The 10,234-nt window shown below is 40.2% G+C and overlaps 1 pseudogene across 1 annotated transcript; it reads left to right on the plus strand.

Moving 5' to 3' along the window:
- Positions 1-2,523: 2,523 nt before the first annotated feature.
- LOC309656508 (osteoclast-stimulating factor 1 pseudogene) lies at positions 2,524-3,347 on the plus strand (annotated as a pseudogene). The gene has a single exon. The product of its transcript is annotated as an osteoclast-stimulating factor 1 pseudogene (transcript).
- Positions 3,348-10,234: the final 6,887 nt, after the last annotated feature.

Consider the following 10,234-nt stretch of genomic DNA (forward strand, 5'->3'; position numbering starts at 1 on the left):
TATAATGATTATATATAATGAGATATACTATGGATAGGTCTTTGACATTTTGTAAAAAGAATTCTCTCCTGTGTCTTAGTTCTTTACCCTGTGGTATTAGGGTATTCCTGACTTTATTCCCATGTACCACCACTTTAAATTTTAAAATTTGCAGGCATGTGTCGAATCTACATGAATATGCAGTGTTTTAAATTATAGGCTGAGGATTTAGCAAATTCCTTAAATTGGAATTTAAGAAAATCTTCAGCATTTCTTAAGTCATATCCTACTCAGTGTCCTATTTTCAGTCTTTTTTTTTCCAGAGAGAAAAATTCCCCAAAGTTCTGCAGCATTCCAGAGAGAGCATCTTCCTTTTTTTTTTTTTTTTTTTTTTTTTTATGGCTGTGTTTGGTCTTCATTTCTGTGCGAGGGCTTTCTCTAGCTGCGGCAAGCGGGGGCCACTCTTCATCGCGGTGCGCGGGCCTCTCAGTATCGCGGCCTCTCTTGTTGCGGAGCACAGGCTCCAGACGCGCAGGCTCAGTAGTTGTGGCTCACGGGCCCAGTTGCTCCGCGGCATGTGGGATCTTCCCAGACCAGGGCTCAAAGCCGTGTCCCCTGCATTGGCAGGCAGATTCTCAACCACTGCGCCACCAGGGAAGCCCCCATCCTCCTTTTTATTTAATTATTTTGGAGGATGAAAAGCTTTTTCATAGCACCCTCACAAAATCCATTATACCAAAGCACCACGCAGCCACACAGCGCATTGAGCCCAAAACAGTGCCCGCGACTGTGGCTCTCCTCCTCAGCTTCTTGTCTCTTCATCCTTCAGGCCTGCTGCTTTGTATACGTGCTCTCTTCTGAACACAGCTTTAACACTAACATACCCGGTACCCACACACATCTCCCTGAACCTGTCTCAGTGTGTTGGGGAGTTGTTCCTTCAGCACCAGCACCCAACCATAGAAGACAGAAGATAAAGTCTTCCTCAATCCCACATGAACTGCGTCAGTCGTGAGATGGTAAGAGGGGCCGTGTTAGCAGATAACTGCCAACTATTCTGAAGCCAAAGCCATTCGTTCTGGTAACGACTTCTAGAAATATAACTGACTTAAATTATTTTTTTGATTTGGAGTATAGTTGATTTACAATGTTGTGTTAGCTTCTGCTGTACAGCAAAGTGAATCAGTTATACATATACATATGATCCACTCCTTTTTAGATTCTATTCCCATATAGGTCATTACAGAGTACTGAGAAGAGTTCCCTGTGCTATACAGTAGGTCCTTCTTAGTTATCTGTTTTATATATAGTAGTGTGTATATGTCAATCCCAATCTCCCAGTTTATTCCTCCCCCCTTCCCCCTGGTAACCGTAAGTTTGTTTTCTACATCTGTGACTCTATTTTTGTTTTGTAAATAAGTTCATTTGTACCCTTTTTTTAGATTCCACATATAAGCGATATCATATATTTGTCTTTCTCTGATAACTGACTTAAATTTAATAACTACATTCAGCAAGTGATTTCACTCAGATACCTACCCAGGTATACCTTTGACAAACAACTTAATCCAGAAGGTATCGCTCAAACTTAGATTCTCTGTGAGTGTTTATTTGTTTTTATGTTTGTGAGAGTTGTTTTTATGTTTGCGTTTGTGATTTTAGTGAAACCTTTAAAAATGTTCTCACCAGTGTTACTTCAGCTGTGGTGCCCTGACATAGAATGCTAGGGCTTAGATTATCGATTTGTCCCAGTGTTGACCGAGTGTGATCCCTGCACTTTCTCACATCTATCTGAAATGTCACCCTCCTGGGCAGGTCTGAGTGGCTGTGTTTCACCTGAAGAAAAGACCAGTTTCTTTCTCACAGCTTCTGTGAATCATGTTACTGACCAGGTCTCTTCCCTGCCAGAAAGACCAAATCCATGTGTGGGGCCCACCTCTAGCAAGTACGTCGGACTTCAAGGCATGTGCACCCATCTCATGACTGGCCTTATTTTTTTCACTATGTCTTTGTTACAACTCTGTCATGAGCTCTTTATATATTTTTGCGAGCTGCCTAAAATTCTCTCTGGAAGTGTAAGTCGATAACTAATTTTAAATCAATTTATCATTCCATACTGCATAGAAAGAGTTCTAACTGAACTCATTTTATTTATTTATTTTTGGCTGCATTGGGTCTTTTTTCTTTTTTTTTAAGGAATGTAGTTTATTTATTTATTTATTTATGGCTGTGTTGGGTCTTCGTTTCTGTGCGAGGGCTTTCTCCAGTTGCGGCAAGCGGGGGCCACTCTTCATCGCGGTGCGCGGCCCTCTCACTATCGCGGCCTCTCTTGTTGCGGAGCACAGGCTCCAGACGCGCAGGCTCAGTAGCTGTGGCTCACGGGCCCAGTTGCTCTGCGGCATGTGGGATCCTCCCAGACCAGGGCTCGAACCCGTGTCCCCTGCATTGGCAGGCAGATTCTCAACCACTGCGCCACCAGGGAAGCCCCTGAACTCATTTTAAAGAAACACTCTTATTCAGGGACATTTATTTAAAAGTTATGGCGCTCCAGGGAGAGAGATGTCGAAGCCGCCATCCAAACCCGGTCAAACCAGGGCAAGTTAAAGTGTTCAGAGCTCTTTATAGGTTTGAACCCAAACTCCAGATGAATTGTACTTTGAAGAAGGTGATATTATCTACATTACTGACATGAGTGATACCAGTTGGTGGAAAGGCACCTCCAAAGGCAGGACGGGACTAATCCCAAGCAACTATGTGGCTGAGCAGGCAGAATCCATTGACAATCCATTGCATGAAGCTGCAAAAAGAGGCAACTTGAGCTGGTTGAGAGAGTGTTTGGACAACCGAGTCGGTGTTAATGGCTTGGACAAAGCTGGAAGCATTGCCCTATACTGGGCTTGTCGTGGGGGTCACAAAGATACAGTGGAAATGCTATTTACTCAACCAAACATTGAACTGAACCAACAGAACAAGTTAGGAGACACAGTTTTGCATGCTGCTGCCTGGAAGGGTTATGCAGATATTGTCCAGTTGCTTCTGGCAAAACTTGCTAGAACAGACTTAAGAAACAATGAGAAGAAGCTGGCCCTAGACATGGCTACTAATGCTGCCTGTGCATCTCTCCTGAAAAAGAAACAGGGAACAGATGCAGTCCAAACATTAAGCAATGCCGAGGACTATCTTGATGATGAAGAATCAGATTAATTCCTTTCTGGAGCTTTGAGATCTAAAACTTCTGTTGCTTTTGCCATTTCAAAACCTTGTCTTTGCCAGAAGAGTGTTGGTAACTGTAAAAGAAAAAAAAAAAAAAAAGAAAGTCTATATGAACGTGGCAGTATTGCACTGTTTGAATAAAACATGTAAATAAATAGTCTCACCTTCAGTTTGCCAATAAGTGACTGGATATTTTGCTGTATAAAGTACATTTTTGTTCACCAGAGTAGAACAAGAGGAGATTATTTCTATTTATCAAGCTTGGAGGAATTTTAAGAATTTTTTCTTTTAAAAAAATCGGGATTTTCTTTTTTTTTTAAGTTCTTTACCTCAAGGATTGAGATATTTTGAATGGATTTTTCAAGGGGGGAAGGCTTATTATCATAATAAACCAAAAGACTTAATAGAAAATTGTCAGCTATTCTGACAAAAATAAACATTTTAAGAGACTTTATTTCCTTTGTTTTGTGGTATCACTCTTTGCTGGTAAATAAATAAAGCTTTTTATATTTATACTTAGGTAAAGACTGATTTGATTTTTCAAATAACGTTTTGTATTATTAGCACAGAAGAATCATAGTAGCCAAATTTTCTTTCTTTCTTTCTTTCTTTCTTTTTCTGATACAGTGTACTTTATTGATAGTGCATGACAACGTAGGGCTCCCTAAGCCCCTCCCCTTCTTTAGGGGGTCTGGGATGGAAACTATGTGGAGGTCGGGAGAGTCTCAGTGTCTTGGGAGATCGAGTTGGCCTAGTAGCCAAATTTCTGTTCAACCTTCTATATCTGCTTTGATTAAAGTGAAGACAACAATCATTGAGGAGATACATTTCTAATAAAATATATAAACTTTAATAATATAAATAAATAAAAGTTATGTAGAGTGCTGCTTTCTGGGAGCTGACAGAATTTAAAAGTTCATCACCAATGTTCTCCCTCTGCTACCCCTTCCCTGCTTTTTGTAGAAAGAGGACTGAAAAGACAATTGGAAAGAAAGGAGAATATTAGACATACACACCTAAGTTCATTTTAAAATAAGGAGAATGGAAAAAGGAAAAAGAGAACACTGGACATACAAATTCAAATTCATTTGTTTATTTATAAATATGTCATGTATATTTAAAAGAATATACACATTGTTTTATTGAACTAGGGCTCTATTATTCTGGGTGAATAGCTAGAATTCTTACTCAAGTTTATAAGAACTAGAGGCTAAACTGACTTGATATGATATCTAGTAAATAAATTAAAAATATGAAATTATCTTAAACGCACTGAGGAAAGTAGGTTATGTCCTATGTACAATTTAATCTCAAATCAATTTCTTCCTTAATTGTCTGGACTTTTTAGAATATTATTTTGTCTGGTGGGTGGTTTAAGAGCTTAGATTTGGTTTTGGTTAGGAGGTGACTGAGATGTTTAGTGGGGGAAGGGGAAAGAGTAATTGGTCATTGCTACTTGGTGGTAGAATTAAAGAACGGTGAAGAGTTTGTAAAAATCAGACATGTTTGTTATAGTAAAGGAATGCTTTTGTAAGATAATTTGCTACCAAAATTATCACTGAAGAGAATGTCTTGTAACCAGACCAACAAAACAGTATTATTGATTATCTATAATATTATTTATAGTGTATAATATACATTTCTATGCACACCAACGTATCCTTAGTTATATTGATAAACGGGCTGCAAGTTAAAGAAAAGGGGTGATAGTTTGGTAGGGAATAAAAACTCAAGGCAAGGGCTTCCCTGGTGGCACAGTGGTTAAGAATCCGCCTGCCAATGCAGGGGACATGGGTTCGAGCCCTGGTCCGGGAAGATCCCACATGTCACGGAGCAACTAAGGCCATGCACCACAACTACTGAGCCCACATGCCACAACTACTGAGCCTGCTTGCGCCTAGAGCCCATGCTCTGCAACAAGAGAAGCCACCGGAATGAGAAGTCCGCGCATCGCAATGAAGTGTAGCCCCCGCTTGCGGCAACTAGAGAAAGCCCATGTGCATCAACAAAGACCCAACGCAGCCAAAAGTAAATAAATTAAATAAATAAATTTATTGAAAAAAAAAAACTCAAGGTGAATCTCAATCTGTCTCCACTGCATCCCTATCTCTCCTTCCCACCTTCCCACCTTCTTGCTAGCCATCTTGGATGATGAGGCCCTGGTGGGTTTGAATTTAGAATGAATTATACGTTGACTCTTAACACCCGCTTTGGGACTTAATAAAATCTTCAAACTCTTTCGAGTAACTGGCATCTGGACCTCATTGGGCAGATGAAGCAGAGCTAAGACTAGAGTTCACTAATCTTGGTTGTTGCTGCTTTCTTGTTGTTATAACCAATTATTCTTCTGGAGGAAGCAGATCTTTTTTTTTTTTTTTTTTTTTTAGAGCCAATATTTTATTTTACTTATTTAGTTTTTTATACTCTTTTCCATTATGGTTTAATCACAGAATATTAGATATAGTTCCCTGTGCTCTACATTAGGACCTTGTTGTTTACCCATTCTAAATGTAATTGTTTGCATCTACCAACCCCAAACTCCCAGTCCATCCCTCTCCCTCCCCATTCCCCTCCTCCCCCTGCCCACCTCCGGGGGAAGCAAATCTTGATTTTCCACATAACTGTTGCTGACAAATCTTAACTCTGGCTTTCTATGATTTCTCTGATCCAATTACTTCAGCTCCTTCCTTCACTTCTTGCTTAAAACTAAAAGCCTTGTCATTGTGTAAACTGACATTGTGCAACTTCTTTGTATTTCAAGAAATAAATTCTCTATAATCTCACCTTGTTATCTATTACAAACTTTGCTAAAGGTAAACCAAACATCTTAACAAAGCGCTTGAAGTGCAATGCACAGTCTCCTTCATGCATTTTAGTACAATCTAATTTTATTACAAACTATATTTCACATAAAATCTTAACTGCCATTTCTCCCTCAAGAACCTACAGCTGTCCTTTCATCTACAGATCCTGCATTTACTTTTGATAAAAAGGCAGTATTTTGTGGGCTCTGATTACTTTGGCTCAACCCATTAGCGACACTAACAATAGACTAATTGTCAGTGAAATTAGCCTTTTATCTGTCACCCTCTCCCCTCCTCCACTTTCTTTTTGTTTGTTTGTTTATTTATTTATTTATTTAGCTGCTTTTTGGGTCTTTGTTACAAGGCGAGGGCTTCTCATTGTGGTGGCTTCTCTTGTTGCGAAGCACGGGCTCTAGGCGCGAGGGCTTCAGTAGTTGTGGCATGTGGGCTCAGTAGTTGTGGCACGCGGGCCTCAGTAGTTGTGGGCTCTAGAACACAGGCTCAGTAGTTGTGGCCCACGGGCTCAGTTGCTCCACAGCATGTGGGACCAGGCTCGAACCCGTGTCCCCTGCATTGGCAGGCGGATTCCTAACCACTGCGCCACCAGGGAAGCCCTCCTCCACTTTCTAGCTAAGTGCAGTGACAATGACCAACTCTGCTGGCTTGAAACAAATTACTTCATCTCCCTGAGCCTCAGTGTCCTCTTGTGCAAAGGAAGCACAGCAACACACGTATCTTGGGTTGTTGGGCAAAATAGGTCCAATTCTTCCGACAAAGTCGGCACTCAGTAAATGTGAATTTCCTTGCCCTCAAAGAATGAGCTTGTAGGTAACTACAAACATGTATTGGCACACAATACATGTTTTTTAAAAATCACTCTCCCAAATAACTCTCAAAAAGTTGAAGGAAAGAAGTCTGTCCAAATTGAAGCTTGGAAAAAAATAGTTTTAAAATTTGTCCCCTCATTTAAGGTTAACTTCAACTTGACTTTCAGATGATGATAAATTCATTCTCAAAGCATTTCCCACACTTCTCCTTTATAGTATTCATCACTATATTACAATTGTAATTAAATGCCTTGGGCCCAGGCGTGTTGGAACTCTATCTTGAAGTGAGGGACTGTGCCTGTCTTGGGCCCCTCTTTAGCTCCAGTTGACACATTGTAGGTGATCTCAATAAATGTTTAAGGAGTCAGTGAATGAGCATCATAGTCTGTTTCTTTTTAAACAATGCTTCTGAAAGGCTGTAGGTCAATCATTTTGAATCCATCTTTTTCTCTTTCTGATGACTTAGGGTGAAATTATCACTTACCCTTTCTCCCCGTTTCAGAATGCGCTTCACTTGGCATTATCGCATTAAAAGAATCTGTTTTTCAGTGATCTTTCTTCTGCTCTGTAAATACATGCTTTAATAATTGGAGGAGATAGGCTAAAAGGCAAAGGCTTCTACTCAAAGAAATGCTGATTGCAAAATCATTTTATTAAAGCAAGACTCGATGTGTGAAAAATTGACCCTTGTATTTTTGTCTAGTAATGTTAGATTTTTACCTGTTACAACTTCATAAAAGATGTGCACTGATATTTCCTTTGGGCACTCAGTAAATTTACTTGAAACATTTTCCTAAAAGAGAGGAAAAACATGTATTTAGAGAAATTCCATTTTAGTTTCTCTCTTATTCTAAGCAAAAAAATCTGCATTTGTTACAGCTACACTTTCCATTCATTATTTAACTAAAAATTCATTGGAAAATCTATCTTAAAATCCATCCGTAGAAAAGAGGAAAGGATTTAATATTTCAGTGAAGCTGGGGACAGGGAAAGGAAAGAATGTATAATGGGTTTGAATTCTTCAACTGCTTTTTTCCTGGGGGTGGGAGTTTGCGGGGGTGGGAGGCTTTTCTCTAAGAGTTATTGTGATAGGATCTTCTAACAAAGGCAGCTCTTTTCTACTGTTTTTCAGACCCTTATGGGTTGGGATAAGGACTTGTGGGGATGGAACCATGCAGACTAAACACATGAGCTGGGATTTTTTTATATTTCAAAGAAATTTCTGAAGAACATGAGATTCTTTAGCTTTGTGAAATGGTTTGAAAAACACTTTTCTAACTCTGAATATGAGCAATTTCTATCTTATTCCGGCCCTTAAAACAAGATTCTCTGTGTACTTAAGAATTATCTTGGAGTTTGTAAAGAGTACACATTCAGTGGGTGTGGGGCTGAACTCAGGGAATGCATGTCTACCAGCAGGTTATGAAATTCTTATGGACAGTAAACTATGCTTCAAGAAACACAATTTTAAGATAGAAGTGGGCAACTGAGTTTCAACTGGGTTTCAGCTCCACTTTTCCTGTTTTTCCTTCTCCATTTCCAATCAGACAGGGTCTCAGATTACCTTCCCACAGGGTCTCCATCTGCTTCTCATCAGGATCAGCCTACCAGGCAAGGTCCAGGATAGGATGTAGTCCCCAATTCCCAACGCATGTCCTCACCCCTCAGTCCCATCCTGCACTTCTCTTTGGAGCCCACTTGCTTATGATGGTCTCAGAATGGTTTTCTATCCCACTTCATTCCCCTGTGTTCACAGACTCACCATTAATATTTATCCAGGCATTTCGTTCTGGATCTCTATGAACCACAATGATGATCTAAGAATGAACCAAGAGTGAGGTAACCATGGAAACCACAACCAGGAAGAACAATAATAGGAACTGGGGTGTTAAGCTTAGAGATTTAGATGTGATTTGATAGCTATCACTTAGGGAATTGATGTCTTACAGAAGTTAGTTTAGACTCATTCTGTGGAGTTTCACAGTCCTAAGTAAAATTCCACTGAGTAAAAGTTACACAAAAGTAGATTTTGGCTAAGGATAAAGAAAAACTTCCTAACAAAATTGTAGTCTTGCAAAGTTATAAAACTCCAGTCACTAGGAGTGTTCAGTTTGGTAAAGGAAAATATTCTCTTAGCGAGGTTCAGGATTCATTCATTTGTAGATGGTGCCCCAAACAGAGATGATACAAAGATAAAGACATGTTTTATGTTTTGAAGGAGCTCAAAGTCCAGCAGAGAACTGGACATGTGAGCAAATACACTGAAGAAGATCGTGTTGAGTGCAATAAGAGAAGAGTAGACAGTTGCAGCCCACAGCTGGCATCAATTACAGGCAGGTGAGTGAGCAAGCTTCAGAGATTCTAGATCTCGGACTTTGAGCTACCCCAGCTGACACCAGGAGGAGCAGTAACAAGCTTCCCCCAACCCTCAAGCTCTGTCCAAGCTACAGAGTGTATGTGTATATATATATATATATATATATATATATATATATATATATATATATATACACACACACACATACATATAGGTTGGTTTAAGCACTAAGTTTTAAGGTGATTTGTTATGAAGCAACAGATAACTAGAACAAGGATGAAATTAAGCTGTATAAAGAACATAGAAAAATCGCCTAGCACATAGTAATTACTCAATAAATTCAAGTACTATGGTTATTATTTTATTATCATTGTTATAAAAGTGATGTTATTTAAAAAGCATTGGGGCCTTCTCTGGTGGCACAGTGGTTAAGAATCCGCCTGCCAATGCAGGGGACACGAGTTCGATCCCTGGTCTGGGAAGATCCCACATGCCGTGGAGTAACTAAACCCGTGCGCCACAACTACTGAGCCTGCACTCTAGAGCCCGCAAGCCACAACTACTGAGCCCATGTGCCTCAACTACTGAAACCCACGCGCCTAGAGCCTGAGCTCTGAAACAAGAGAAGCCACCGCAATGAGAAGCCCACGCACCACAACGAAGAGAAACCCCCGCTCACTGCAAAAGCATTATATATCACGATCTAAGCCCATGTATTCAGCTTTATTGCTCCATGAACTATCTGCTCACATTTCCTGCCTTTTCCACATGCTTTTCCTCTTTCCCCATTGTCTTCCCCCACTGCATTGTCTGCAATGCTCATGGCCACATGGAGCCTGCCTGCAAGGAGCTAAGTATTTCACATTTGCAATATGCGCTTCCTCCCCTGGACTCTTGCAGTACTCTCCCTCCTGATCTAGCCACTTTCAGATTGTTCCTTCTGATCCATTCTTTCATGCAGCAGCCAGAGAGATTTTTTTAAAATTCAAATCTGACCATATCACTCTTCTATTTAAAATCTTTTCATGGCACCCCACTGTCCTTAGGACACAGCTTCCAACTCTGTGACTGCAAGCCCTGTAGGTCTGCCCTCT

This window comes from Balaenoptera physalus (genome assembly GCF_965194825.1).
Source record: "Balaenoptera physalus genome assembly, chromosome: 2".
In the NCBI taxonomy this organism is placed as follows: Eukaryota; Metazoa; Chordata; class Mammalia; order Artiodactyla; family Balaenopteridae; genus Balaenoptera; species Balaenoptera physalus.